This window comes from Gallus gallus, chromosome 2 (assembly GCF_016699485.2).
Source record: "Gallus gallus isolate bGalGal1 chromosome 2, bGalGal1.mat.broiler.GRCg7b, whole genome shotgun sequence".
Lineage (NCBI taxonomy): Eukaryota > Metazoa > Chordata > Aves > Galliformes > Phasianidae > Gallus > Gallus gallus.
In genome coordinates, this window is record NC_052533.1 from 22,436,726 (window position 1) to 22,451,763 (window position 15,038).

General features: G+C 42.6%; 1 protein-coding gene across 7 annotated transcripts in view; it reads left to right on the top strand.

Annotated features, from left to right (window-relative positions):
- ANKIB1 (ankyrin repeat and IBR domain containing 1) overlaps nt 1-15,038 on the top strand; it is an 84,897-nt gene that overhangs the window by 610 nt on the left and 69,249 nt on the right. For 3 of the 7 annotated variants that reach the window (XM_418652.8, XM_015281962.4, XM_015281961.4), the window contains exon 1: nt 61-470. The exons of 1 other annotated variant lie outside the window; for it this stretch is intronic. The gene's annotated coding sequence lies outside the window, so the exon portion shown is untranslated. Of the gene's footprint in view, nt 1-49; nt 471-681; nt 922-1,069; nt 3,590-15,038 lie in introns of those variants that run through there. 3 more of the 7 variants (XM_015281960.4, XM_015281959.4, XM_046934357.1) reach the window with 3 other exon arrangements.

Here is a 15,038-nt window from a genome sequence, read left to right on the forward strand (position 1 = left end):
CCCCGCGCCCTCCCCCGGCTCGGCGATTCGCTTCCCGTCGGAGCCCCGCGGGCCGCGGCCGCCGATGAGTTTCCGGGTCGGCGGCCTGAACTTCTGCCGCCGCCGATCGCTGACCGCGGTAGGAGAGAGGGAGGAGAGGAGCGGGCCGGGGGCATGAGGCGCTGCCGCCGCCGCGCGGGCGGGTGCTGAGGGGAAGCCCCGCACGGGCCCGGGCAGCGCCGCCTGCAGCTGTCAGCGCCGCCGCGAACAAAGGGGCAGCGGCAGCCGCAGCGCTCCGCCCGCCCGTAGCGAGCCGCACCGCCGGCTGTCAGCCCCGCGACCCGGCCCGGTCGAGAGAGCGCTCCAAAGAGTGCCGTTCCCGGAGCGGGGAAAGAGAGAGAGAGAGAGGAGCGTCCATCGAGCGAATGGAGGCGCGGCGTGCCGGGCGCCGAGGCGCTGGGGAGGGCCGGGGAGAGCCCCTGTGAGGAGCGGTGAGTGCCCCTCCGTGCTGCGGCCGTTCCGGCGCCGCCTGGGGGGAGCGCGGGGCGGGCGGGGCCGGGGCGGCCGCGAACGCAGCCGCGAGACCACGCGCGTCGAGGCGGCGGCGCTCTGCGTCCCGGGCGGGGCGGGGCCGGGGGCTCCGGCGCTCCGCGGTGTCCTCGGCGCGGTGAGAACGAAGGGCGGCGCCGGCGGCCCCGGGCCGGGGCTGAGGGGAAGCGCCGTGGCGGAGGGGCGGCAGGACCTCCACTCCACCCCGGGGCGCGGGCGCCTGGCGGAGCTGCGGGCGAGGGGCCGCGCCGCGGGGCTTCCCCCGGAAAGTTGGGCGCTGGGCGCGGCCCGCCGCTCCACCAGTACTTGGCGGCGGGCCCCCGACCGGCCGGGCCTCCCACCGAGCCCTCCGTGCGGAAGGAAAAGTGTCGGGAGCGGCCGCGGCAGCGTGCGGTGAGCCCCGGCGGGACGGCCCCGTGCCGCGCTCGGTGATGCGGTGTACGCGGCCTTTCCGGAACGAAAGCGAACGCGCACGGTCTCACGGTCTCATTTTTCCAGAGAAAAGCGTTGAGCCCTGACAGTGTCAGCATAGCTGGTGTGTGTGGGGGGAGCGGGATCGCTCTCTGAGGCGTGTCGGAGTGCGCGCTGGAAATCCAGTGGCTTCTGAAAACTGAGGAGCCGTGATAACTCAGCACAGCGCCGGCTGTCCTTTCTTCAGAGAGCAAACACCATGCGAGGTCCCTAAAGTGCACCGAGTCCCCATAAAGTGCTCCGCAGAGTGAGGCGTTCTCCTGCAACCTGTGTTTTGCTCACGGCCTCTCCTTCCTTACCAAAACGTGGTGTTTTGGCTTAGGCGAGCATCAGGTGTACTGAGAGTCAGATATGCTTTCTAAAAAGAGACTGCTTTGGAGAAAGTTATTGGCTGTAGAGCTTAGCGATGAGGAGAGGCTGAAAGGGAAGAGCTTTGCACATCTGGGGGTTTTATCTGTGCTTCTCCATCTCTTCGAGTGTGAAGCGTAGTCCTTTCGCTTTTGGATATGAGGGAAAGTACTCTTCTTCACCCGAAAGAAAGAGGCTCTGTTCTTACAGAAAGTGACATCATTTCTCAGTTCCTAACCTTATAGTCTTATTTCCTTGATGCGTATGAAGAAGTGGTGGTTACACAGCCCTTTTTCTGTTTTTGCCCGCGGTGTGCCACACACGTCTACATAGGATGAGGTCAGTACACACATCAGTATCTGCTGAGGCTTTCTGGAGGATCTTGGAGCTTCTTAAGCACATATGCTATGTGCCGGGTTACGTGTATCTGCTTGTTAGAGATTTGTGTCAGGAGTGCCACCTCTGCTGTGATTGATTAGCACAGAATTGCTTTCTTGTTTCAGTAGTAGACCTTTGACAGTTTTTGGTGTGGCCATTTGCAGTGATTTTTATTTTCTTTTCACCCAGTTATTTGCTTTGTTTTGTAGTGGATTTTTGTCATGTTTTTGCTTTGCTGCTTTGATTTCATACCACCTCCATTACCTGAGCGGTTAACGAACTTCCCCTCAAATCTGAAATCTTGGAGTTGCTTTCTGGTGTTGTCCTTGTTGGAACTTTGGCTCATTTGATAAGGTGACTCACGACAGTAAGCAGAAAGTTGGAAAGCCGGAGCTCGTGCCAGCTGAGTTGTGTGTCTGATCACACTGCTGCATAATTGATGTTGATACGAAGCAAAGAGGGATCTTTGGTTATACCACATTAAAAGCTGAAGCCCAAGGAGTCTACGTAGTATTTAAAAACTACTTCTTCAGAGCCTCTAAACATCCTCCAGATTTGAGGGAGAACCGGTGAAAAGAGTCTGCTGTTTTCCTTGGAGGAATATTAGTTTGACTGGCTGGTGTCGGTGAAGTAGTGTGCTTTGCATTGCAACCTGTGTTAATTTGCTTTTATATGCATGTGTGACTGTATTTATGTCTTGCCTCAAAAAGTAGTCTGAGTGGAGCGCTGTAACACATCAGTATAGTGATAGTTGATTATCTTCAGTTAATTAGTCCAGAAATCACTGTGCAGAAAAATAGGTACTAGTCTGTTGTTTTCCAGATTTCCTTTACCATTCACACCATGTTAATGATACTGCTTCTTTGCTTTTAGTCTCATGTACCTTAAGTTGTACTATGAGAAGAAAGAGGTGATGATGTAGAGGGCACCGGGTCTTCTGCTGCTGTCTGGAGGGGTCTGAGGGAGCTCTTTGTTATTCCACACTCTCTTCCAACATTCTTGTTTTTAGTAATTGAAAGTAATTTTCTGAACTTGCAAATGTGTCACAGATTCAGGTTTCACATTCACATGTATTTATATCCTTAGCTCTCTCGTTTTGCAAACAAGAGAATCGCCATAAATTTCTATTACGATAAACGCTTTTTTGGGCTTAAAGCACATTTTTAGTACTCGTGTTGTCCTTGAATTTTCTTTTACATGTCTTGCTGAAGTTGCTCAAAGGAGACTTTCATTTTTACTTGTGATTTATATTTTAAAGCCCACTAATGCTGACGGTAGAAGGACGGTTGCAGACAAAATACAGTACCGTGTTGTAGACGGGCGGCTGCAGTGCAACATGAGTGCTGAGTGCGGGGATCCTTCCCGGCTGCCATGGCTTTCCGGAGCAGCTGCACAGCAGCACTGTGTCACGTTCCTTGGGAGCTTTTCTGATCTGCCCTTTCCTGGTGAGGAAGACAAGGGGCTTTGTTCCAAACTGGTGGGAGTTCTCCAAGAGTAAGTTTAAGTATTGAATAGCTCTTACATGCAACCTTCCCTGAAGGGGGGAAAAAAAAATCCCTATATTAAATTTCTTGGGGATTTTTCCCTCTTTAATAAGAACAAAAAATAAGTTTTCAATTTTGACGTGTACTTTGTGAAAATAACACTCTAAAAACATACAAGTAAATGAACCGAAAAGACTCCTGGAAGATCTACAGTCACCAAAAATCCCGTGGAGTAAAGACTTTCAGATGGTAGCCAAATGGTGCTTATTCATTTCAGAGGAGTATATTTAAACTGCTGAATGCCACTTAGTCTTTGCTTTATAATAGGGGCTGCAGCAGAAGTACAGTCTGGGCAGTTCTGAGTCACTGTGGTGTTTTGAGTAAGTCCTGAGTTTGCTGGAACGATCTGAAGTAGTCTATTTGTATTCACTGCTGGTGGTCAAGTGCAATGGCATAATAACCCTTTCTCTTTTTAGTATTCTGAAACAAAGTATAGCTTTTCATAGAGGAGAAGACCTAACGCAGTTGGTTTCTGGACCATCTACAAGTGTGTGTGGTGCGTGTTGGTTAAACAGCCTCAACTTTCGGTAACTGGATAATAACCTTTGAAAACCAAAATGAGTTGTTTTGCTATCAGAGCAGTTGGCTGTGGCTTCCTTTCTTGTTTAAGCAACACGGTAAATCACTGATTGGGTACCTCCTACGTTAAGAAATGTTTGTAATTCTGAACTGATTTTCTGAAATGTGAAGTAAGTTCTTACGTGTCTTTCTTCAGAAGCCAGCGCAAGAGATAGGAAGATAAGAAATACATACTAAAGAACAAGTCTATTGCTTCATCTCAAATTCTGGATTAACTAAAAGGACTGTAATACTTCTAAAACTGTAGGCAGTTTGTTTTTCTTCTTCTTAACGTAGTGCCTTTAAAACAGCTATTTTTTGTTGTTGTTATTGCTCTTCCATACGACTCTTCTGCCCCTCTCAGAGTACCTCTCTGTGTTGTGGTGATGTTTCTTCTCTATTTCTTTGTATCGTCTTCTATCTTTTTCATATAGAATCGAAGGCTGTGTAAAGCAAAACATCACTTGTTTTTGACTTGATGTAGACCCTGATAAATGATGTCACCTGGAGGTAACGTGTGAGATAGCCATAATCATTCTTTTACCACCTCTCAGTTGGGCTAAGTGTGAAAACTAAGTTTAATTCTCTGATAATTATCTTAAAATCTTGACAAAAAAGGTCTGTAGGAGTTGGTGATCTTTTTGAAATGAAAGATGCTTTGAGAAGAATACAGTTTGGAGGCTTCAAAGCTGTTCTGGGGAAAATTAAGTTAACATATAGAATGTTAACTCTGCGTATACTAATTGTGTATTTCTTGACTGTTTTGTTTTCAAAGGCAATTAAATGTAAACCAAAGTTGGCAGCTGATTCTCTGTCACGGGTGCTTCACCTGATAACTGCTCTTCTTGGCATTTAGCATAGGGGAGAATTTTTCTACTTCATAGTTCTGCTTTCAAAACAGGCCCTGCTCATCCATATAGGAGATGCTTCAAGAGGCTGTAGGAGCATCATGTCCTGTTTGTGTGCGGCTGATTTTGATCCTGATATTAAATTACTAGAAATGCAGGGCTGTATGTATGTTGGGACTTCTTTTAAGCAGTAGCAACCTGTGAATGCTGTTGCAATAGAATTTTCTTCTGGAATGTTTTTTTTCTCTATTCCTTGTGTGTGTGGATTTGCAGAATTGTTACTTTTTCAGGATTTTCTTTAAATCCAGGTGGCTTTGCTGTGTGTTATTTCTCAAGGCAGCTGGGAGACAAGGAAATACGCAGTCAACTCTCCATCTGCAGATTGATATGTAGAAATGTCTTGGCAGCATAGAGCCCAGAAAATGTGTTGTTGCTCTTTCAAAATGGTGAGTTTTGTTGGTATCTTTGAGAAACTGCAAAAACATGCAGCTATTAAACTGAAGCCCAAAGTTCCAGCTGTGCTAATGATACAGGTTGTATGCTTTAGCAGTTTCAGGATCTTACGCTGATGGAGCACTGTCTTTAACTATAAGGTGAGAATTTGGACTTTTGGGGCAGTTACATAGCAGATTTCATGGGAGGAGGACGTATGGCTCTTGAGCAATGATTTGAAACATTTATTCTCCAGAAGTAGTTATGCTATGAAATTATCAAATAATGTAGGTCTGTGCAGCGTTGTACGTTCTATGCTGCTCTAAGATAAAGTGCTCTTTGTGGATGAACTCAGCTACTTTGTTCTCTGAAAGCTCGTGCATGGCCTTGCTCCCTGACTTGTTGAAATCACTGACACCGTTGCTGTATGAACATAGGTCTCTGTATTCAGGAGAATGTGTCAGAGGGGATATTTTTGATTGGAGCTATTCCAGTGAGCCTTGAAGCACAAACTGTGCATTTGAAAGGCAAAATAAAAAAAGCATCAACAACCTGAGTTGTGGATAAAGAAGCAGCTTTATTTATTGGCTTGTATACTGAAATAAAAGTTCTTTGTAATTTCACATTTGCCATCCTGTTCATTAGTTAATGTTTAACTACTTGAAAGTTCTTTACCTTTTTCAGGGCATAATAGTATTCAGTAAGATGAAATAGTATAGTTTTGCATTTGTAGGCTTCCTGAATGACATGGATGCAGCACCGCTGCATTCAGTGGCTGACACGGAGCTGTGTGTGCTGACGGGCAGCGCTGCTGTTCTCACGAACCTCAGCCGGCTGAAAAAAGAGCAGACTGAAGCCTCATGAAGTTCAGTGGAGTCTGCAAATTGAAACAGAATAACCTGGAAAGCAACTTTGCTGCACATGACATCACTTTCCTGGAGGACACCAAGTTAACATGAGTCAGCACAGTGCCTTTACTTAGGAAGAGAGAAGCCAGAGGCTGAGACAAGTGATTATTTCTGTCTACTTGGCATTTACGTGACTGCATCTGAAGCAGTGTCTGCTTTGGGCTTCCCAGTAGAAAAGAGATGCTGATGTACTAGGGCAGTCTAGGGGAAGACTACTATCACGATTAGGTAACGGGAGCATACAATGTAAAAGGAAAAGCTGGGCGAGCTGGGTGTCTTCAGTGTTGAGAGAAGGCTGGGGGACATTATAAGCACTTTTCTGAAGGAGTTGCTCTTACTTTAAAGACACCTATTATAAGCAGCATGTGTATATGTATGATTGTAGACTGCCATATAGGATTTCTCTATATTCCTTTACAAAAAGACATAGCTACTGGCATGTGCTGTTATGCAGAATAGCATGGGTTTATTGGTTTCTGTATTGACAAAGATTTGAAGTTTAGTGCTTTGAATATGACATGTCAAGGACGAAATAGACTCGCTCATATGCAGAGCTGCCTGTGGTTTGTACCTATGTGCTTAACAAAGGAATAGCAAGCTATGTTCATTTAGCTAGAATTGGAGTTAGATGGCAGTGTATTCTAATCTAAAATAATGTGCTGTGATGTTTAAATAAAAAGAGATGACAGAGGCTTTGATCTCTTTGTTTCCCTGGATGTTACTAAAATGTGATATAAACAAAAATGAGTAAGACAGACATGTAATCTTACTGTAAAGTCAATATGAAGTGCCTGTTGATGCTGTCTGTGTTTCATAGAAGTAGCCTTTCAGTTCAGTCTCACTGAGCTCAATTCAGAAATCATGTTGAATTTTTCTGCATGTCTATTATACGTACTGGGAGTGAGGAATCAGCAGGGAAGGCCATGTTTTACCTAATGGTATGATTCTCTTAAGAAAAGGATCAATGAAGTTTCTCCTAAATTAGTCAGAAGCCTTAAAAGCATACTGAATTTGCTTTGGTTTTGCAGATTGTGGTGTTAGGATAGCCTTAAGGAGTTGTTAGTAACTATGTCTTTCATTTTTTGCATGTATAAAGGTTCTCAATTTTAGCAGCTGCTCATGAGTTCCAAAATAACCAATCTTTGCTAAGGAAAAAATTCAGATCATTTATTTCCTGGATATAACTTCTGTATGAAACCAGTCAGTATTTTCTGGATGTTTTCAACATCTTTTAGCTCCCTGCTTCAAAGTCATAATGACACGCACATAAAGGCAGACTGGGTCAATGCTAAATGAAGTTCAAAAAGTTTATTTTTGAAACTTAAAACCTCAGTATGAACTTTGAACAAAAAAGAATGTTCCAGTCTACCCATGGCTTACTGTGAAAATAAATCACATTCCTGAAGCCAGACAGCCTACTCCATATCATGGCTCACTTTAGCCATTGCATACTTTCTTTTCCCCACGGCTGCCTGTCTGCTTTCTACAGTCATCTGATGATTCGTGTTGTCCTTTCCAAACTGCTCACCCAGCTGCTGTAACTTATGCCATGCAGAGTGGTGTGTGTTGTAGTGATTCTCTGCAGCTAAGGATTCCTCTAAAGAAGAGTCCTTTCTCTTTATATATTTGCCTTCTTAAATTTGAAGTGACTGGTTTTTTTTCACTTAAAAATGCAGGCCTGAGCATTCTGTTTCCAAAGTGGATTCAGCAGGACATGAAGCTATAAAACATGAAGATTGAAGGATTTTGTTATAGAGCTTGACATTCCACTTGATGAAGCGAATAAGATGTCTGGTTTATACAGATACTTGATTGCACCCTGCAAATGTAATGTAATAGCTCTGCTTAGGTAGGCTTTAGAGCAGAGAGTTCCAGTGTCCCTGATTCCTGGAATGCTCTCCATTTGGGAAAGCAGAATAGATCCAGAACTCTCTATTCTGCTCCAATGCACTGCATTCTCCAACAGGTAGTAGAGTACATAGTATTAAGGTGGTTTTCATACAAACAGCCACTTGAAAAGGAAGCTTTTTTTTTTTTATTTCGCTATTTCACCTCTTCATGGATGGCTTTTTGGTGTTGTTGTATGTTGTTAGTCATGGCTGTTCTTTGAGTTGTTAGGTTTTTGCTTCTTATTTTTACCACTGGTTGCTTTTGTTCCTACAGGTGTGTGAAATGAAACAAGCAGTAGGATTCTGCTAACAAGCTTTATGTTTTTGAGCGTGACCTCAGTGTATTCCTGTCTCACTTTACTCAAAGAAAGTTCTACCAGAACCGAGCAAGTGCTGGATTGCTAATTGAATTTTCCTAGCAAGAGATGAGGCTGCTTAAGGACAGCCTCACCAGGCATAATGGCAGAGGGGCTGAGTAGGCTTGTCAGACCTAAGAAGGTGGCAGGGTGACATGGTTTACTCTACTCTTTTGCATAAGCAGGCTGCATTGCACCATCTCAGCTTGGAATGGAGGCCACGCGCCTTCTGTGCCTGAGGTGTCTGCTCCGCAGCTGTGTCTGGGGACATCAGAGTCTTCCCCCGCATGAAGAGGTATGCCTGCCTGTGGAGGTGGCAGGAAGGAAAGCATCCTAGTCACAGTGCCAACACGTCAGGGAAAGCCCCTGTGCGGATGTCCTCTGTGACTTTCTCTGAGCAGTGTTCAGAAATAGCGTTGGCTGGGAATCTTCTGCGCAGTATCGCTGACGCCTCCCAGATGAAGAGCATGACCTGGATCTTTCTGTTCTATGGGATCTCTGCATGTCGTGTAGCAGCAAATAAGTGACTCTGAGGTCATAGAAGTCGCTTCTACTCACCAGAAACACCAAGCCCACTAGCGAGCTGGCAGTGCTGGCAGCATGGTCAGGCATTCTGTTCTTACAGCCTTGGGAACTATATGGAGATGTGCAACCAGCAAAGTCAGTGATGAACAGACCCTAAGCTGTGTTAATTCCACATTGTGTCTTTTGATAATAGATGGGCTCAACAACAAGCAATATAAAGCAAAAGGTATAGGAATCTAGTGAATGCTGCGTTTCAGAAACCGTGATTCCTGGCACATTTATTAGCTACAAAAAGTGAGAAGGCAGCAGCTTTCCATCCAAAAAAACCCTGAAAGCATCCTGCAAAAACTTGGACAGTCCATGAAGACAAATTAGTGGGATGCACGTGATGATTGTAGCTACTGAATCACAAGCCAAAGGCTTATGCTGTGGGGACCATTCACAATCTGATATTGAGCAGGCTTAAATCTGTTACCTTGGATAACACAGAGATCGCGCATAACTGTCAAGTTACAGTCTAAGTCTTTCTATAATGATGCCCTTTTTCGCAGTGTTCTGATTTAACGGATAAAAAGCAAAATATTTCCTGGCTGGTTTATTAGTCTATAATTAGCAGTGAATGTTAAATCTGTTTCTGCATGGGGGAATTTTCTCTTTTATATTGGGAAACCTTCAGTAAGATTTTTCAGGTCTGTGTTGGCCGTTCAAGTGTTCTAGGTGAGGAGGTGTTTCCTTTTTCTTCCCCAGCAAACAAGTTGTGCAGAAAAGTGATAAGGTCTACAGACTACAGGAGAGTGGAGGAACCAGGAAATTTGGAGAAAGAGGGGCAGTTTTTTGGCAACTTTCCTTTTATTTATTGTCATTATGAAGTGGAGAAGTAAGGAAAGCAAGGTATGAGTATTTGATACCATGAACATGATTGGAGAAGGGGAAAAAGTGCACTAGTGTGCTTATGCTCTCCTCTGTCTTTCGATGTCACAGAGTATCTGAAGAGCATTGCTAAGTGCTATGTGGTTATTGCATCTAGAAGGTCTATGTAGAAGGCTGCTGAGGTGGCTTATACCGTGCTCACAGAAGATTTTCCTTAATAATACTGTACTACCCTGTGTCTGTCAGCTTCCTCTTTCCCTCTGGGGAAAGACATTACTGTATTCTGTTGTTTTTACCCAACAGGTAGTTTCCTCTCTGAAGACTCCTAGGACTTCTTGCTACTGTTTGATATCATTCTTGATATTCTTGTTCTACAACAAAAAGCAGTGTGCTAAATTCCCTCTCTTAGCAGCTTGCGTTCTTTGTCCTATGTCTGGCTACAGTCTTTCCCTTATAATTCAGCTTCTCTCAGCGAGAGAGAAGTCTTTCATGAGGCAGTGGGAAGTCTAACATAGTTTAGCATCATTGAAAGACAGACTGTCGCCCTTTCATCTTAGTGTAAGAAATAGGCCTCAAAGATATTCTTTACAAAATTCTGGCTGAATCAAGCAAAGTAAAGGAGATTAGCATAGACACCATCCCTTTATAACGTATCATTTGCCAAAGTGAGATGTACGTACGTTGTGATAAGAGCCATGGTCTAATTTTGTAGGTCTGATCTCAGAACTGTCAGCCTGCCTTGGATCTTGTGGTAAAGCTGTGGAGAGTCTTTCAGGTTATTTTTTTCGGTGTGAATATGGCTTTCTTTAGTACACTTCTTGATAATTAAAACTGTGCAAAAAATACATTTTGTCACATTTACTTTAACACTACTTCACTGCTGGCTTACTGGCTGTTCGTGTAAGCCTGATGTCTTTATCTGGAATTTTAGTAGAAGCTCTGTAAGAATGGACCGCATCAACCAACGCAGGGAGAAATAAAGTAACCTGAGGAACAGTCGATGGTTGTTGTAAGGGAAAAGCCAGGTGCCATAAACCTATTGAAATTCTTTGAAGAAGTTAAAGGGGAAAATATTGTTATAATGTAGTTGGATTTCCAAAAGTCATTTGACACAGTGCCTCGATTAAGCCTTAATGAATCCAGACAGGTGTGGGAGAGAAGGAGGGTCCTTGGCATGGAGAAGCAGCTGGTTAAAACAGGCAGGAAAAAATAGGCAATTTTCACAGTGGCTTAAGGTTACTGACAAAGTCCCAGATAGGTCACTGCTAGGACCTGTGCTGTTTGATGTACAGGTAAGTGATCTGGAAAAGATGGTAGGTGGCGAGAGGGTAGTGTGTGAAAATCAGTTGAGATAAATGTGAAAGAGTCCACGGGTTGGAAAAAAAAATCTAAATTCGTATATAAAATGCTTATCTGAACTATGACCACTCGAAACCAAGATCTCAAGGTTTTAATTAATATCTCTGAGGAAAATCAGCTCAGTGCCTACTACCAGCCCCAAAAGGAAATCACGTTTTGAATGAATAGAGGTCATTCTGCCACCATGTAAATCCATGCATTTTGCATGTTGTATACAGCTTCTGCTCTTCCACCTCAACAATGTTTCAGTGGCATTGGAAAAAGATCAGAAACAGCAAAAAGGAACAGAAAACTTGGACCAAATCCATTTCATAAGAATTAGGAATCAGTGTGTAAGAGTAACCTCTCAAAAGATTGATCTGACAGCAGGATGAATACTTGTAGCAGGCAATATGATAGAAATCTCTAAAATCACAAGAATAAGTAGAGAGAGTTTTTTTCTGCTGTCTGCTTCTCAGCTCTTGTAGATAGTGAACATGACATTTCTCAAGTGTCAGATTACAAACAGAAAGGTGTTTCTTCACACTGAATGGTTAAGCTGTGAAATTGTTGTGGCTGTTAAAAAATTTCCATAGTGTCAGGGAGTTTTTGAACAAATGGAGGAAAAATGTACAGCAGCTTATTAATACACAAACTGCACGTCCGGCTCAAGCATTCATCAAGTGCTAAATCACTGAAGATGAGGATTGTGGAAAAGGACTGGTTCATACTGCCCCGTTTTTATTCTTTCCTGTGGTATGCTCTGCTGGGAGCTTTCTCAGACAGAATATTAGATGAGAAGTATCTGATTCAGTAGGACCATTATTTCAATTATATCATCTTTAGAAACAAAATGGGAAAGAAAGACACACGTGTTGTAACAAAAAGCTCTTAAAAGACCTGAAGTTACCTTCTGTTTGGTTTCAGGTCTGTGAAGAATATTCATACTGTGACTCCATAGAACTTTTGCTGCAATACAGATACAGTGTTGTCTCATGAAAGCCACGTGATAATGTGTTTATCAATAAAATGTTGACATATAAGCATTAGAAGTGGTAAATGAGATTGAAATTGAAAGAGTAACCTGGTTGTCATTAAGGGTATACATAAATAAAATTCAGCTTGCTTTTAGCTGATGTCTTCAAAGAAAATTGTGGTTGGCTATAGGATTTTTTTAGGGTAAGAATTAGCTTGTTTTAATTCCATTCAGAATTTTGCATATTTATTCCCAAGGAAAAATTGCTTTTATTTTTGAGTAGCAGCATCGTTTGTCATTTGTTTGTTTGTTTCTTTTTTTTTTTTTTTTCCAAACGGTGTGAAATAAGTTCCAAAACTGCAGAGGACTCTGTGTCAGACCTACGGTCATTTTTAACTCCTACCATAGTATCTTCAATTTGTTGTTTTTCTAAAGCTTCTCTAATATTTTTGTAAAGAATGACTTATTTATTTATTTTGCTTAGTAATGTCGTTACCAAAAGCTCATTAATGTTTTGAGTTTCTTAGTTGGCTGCGGAATGTGGGTAATCAGATTTCCAGACCGAATATCAATTATATCAATAACGCATTGGCTTCAAGAATCTATTAGGATTTTTGCAGTCACAGACATAATGATGCAGACAGTAAGAACGTTCACGAATAAATCTGTATGGTGAAGAATCCGCATTTCAGGACATGGTCAATCCATTAATTGTTGGACTAAAGACATTTTTTCTCTTAGCAGATTGTTTATCGTCTAATTAGGCTTTTTACAGCTCTTTCTGTAACGTGTAGGACTGACTGCTGTTGGGAAGATACTGAATTATGTCAGCTTCTGAGGTTCAGGAACAGTTTCAATGCAGAAGGTAGCTGAAACTGAGGAACACTACTCCTGCATTTCTTCAGCATCTAAACTCATTATGGTGTTAGAGAATCACCCTGGGGAAATCATCTGAGATTCTGCTGGAAGATCAGCACCATCCTGATCCTTTTTCAGTAGATAAGTCTTGTTCTTGGCAAGCACAGCAATCGGGGCCCTTCCTTTCTCAGTACCTGGGAGCTTGTTCTTCTGTGAAAAGTCTTGGATTTCTTCATTAATTGGGGCTGTGGTTTTTAACCAGAAATTGTTGCTCTACTTCTTTATCTTTTGCTGTGTTGGGCAGCCTTTTACATTGCCCAACCATTCGATTGATTTAGTACTTTTTCACATCATCACATTTGGATGGGATTGTATCTTCACGCTACCCCAGGTACGTTTGAGCAGCATTCAGGCCTGCCTTCTCTTAGCTTTTACCCAAAACTGTAGGATGATGTCTAAAGAGATGCCTTGATGTTCTTTAGTCCAAACCCATGGAAGTTGCCATTAAATTAGTGCATTGAGGAAGAAAAAGAATGCTAAATGATTTTATCTGAAGGAAGAATAATTTGATTACATACGCTGCTTAGTGAAGCGTGGTATGATGTAGCCTGTATGCTAAACCAATAAAACAAAGCTGTTCCTGGCTTTCTACAGCTACTGCAATAATTTAAAATGAAAATCTACTGCAAACCAGTTAGCCTTAATCAGTACAAATGCAGTTGGATTTATTGGTGCACAGATGCTCTTTTATTGTTATGACACATTTCTGCACAAACAGAGCTTTTTGTTTTCAGGCAGTAGAAACAAGTTGTAAGAATCTGGTAACTGGAATGCCGTGGTTTAGAAAATAAAGAACAGGTTTTATGTTGAAGTTTTGCTGTTTAAGAAAGACTATAACGAAGAAATCTGACCGGATTTTTCAAGGAATGATGAGAGAAGAGTGGGGTCTGTGTTAATTACAGTTCTCTGCACACACGAGAAGTGTGTGCCAGGCAGGAATGAGCAGAGATCTCAATGATCAACACTCCACGCTTCTCAGCAATCTCAGCTATGAAAAGAACATAGAAATAAAGCAATTTTTCATTTCACATTTCACTTTTTCTATCATAGAATATATACTTCCTTTGCTTATGGCTTAGATTTTTTTTAAGGTAAATGCTAATTTTAAAGCACACTGTAACACTTTTTGAAAGTTTAGATGTCAGGAGAAGTAGTAGTATTAATGGTTTGTCTATGCTTCAGGGAGACTCATCTGAACAACTGTAGTAGCTAACTTGAGGAGGAACGCTCGCTTCTCAGTGTCACTGGTTTGGGAATGTATTTTCTGGCAATGAAATTATGAAAAATAATGCACTGTAAAGAACTTGATTCTGTGAATAAGTGACAGTACTTCAGTATTCTGGGCATCAGAAATGTCATAACCTGTGGAAAGAGGCAATTAGACTCAGTTGCTTTGATAGCGTCCTGCAGTGTTGATGGCTCCAAGTCATTTCCAAGTCATAAAAACAATGGTTTGCTTCAGGAAAAACTGAATAGGGCCACCTGGTACTCTGAGTTTGGCTGACTTACAGAAGGATGTAAAGTGTACGTAGTTACTGTGTACACAGCAGATACTCACAAGAGTGTATGTTTACAATAAAATGATTCTATTTAGACCTCTTGCATTCAAAATAGTGACTGAGAGCCATGCTCTGGCTGAATTATATAATGTAGGTAAACAAAAACCCTCATGACGTAATGAGGAGGGAGTACTGCAGGGTTTTCTGTCAACTTGAGCTCATTCCTTGTTCTCTTTGCTCTTGAAGGAAACCTCCTTGTCCTGGCTGGCATATTGCATGGACAAGTAACACAGGCACATGTTACTTGAGAAAGTTTCAGCAAAGTAGATATCATTTTAAGAGACTTATGTCATCTCAATCATTTCTTCCAAGAAATAAAAGCCAGAATAAGGACAGCCACTTCCTAGAAATAAAAGCCAGAAAAAGGAATGTTTGTAGGACAAGTACAATTCACCTACTTGTGTATGCCCTTATGTCTGTCAGTTTAAATAAACACATACTTGATTTTCCTTATTTAGCATCCATTGCGATGGTGTGTGGATGATGCAGACTCTTTAGTGTCCTTTCCCATTCCTGTTTTTACCTTCTGCCCACCAACTCTCTAGGCTGATTTCCCTTCTGTCCTGCATTGTTCTTACTCCTGGCAATCCAG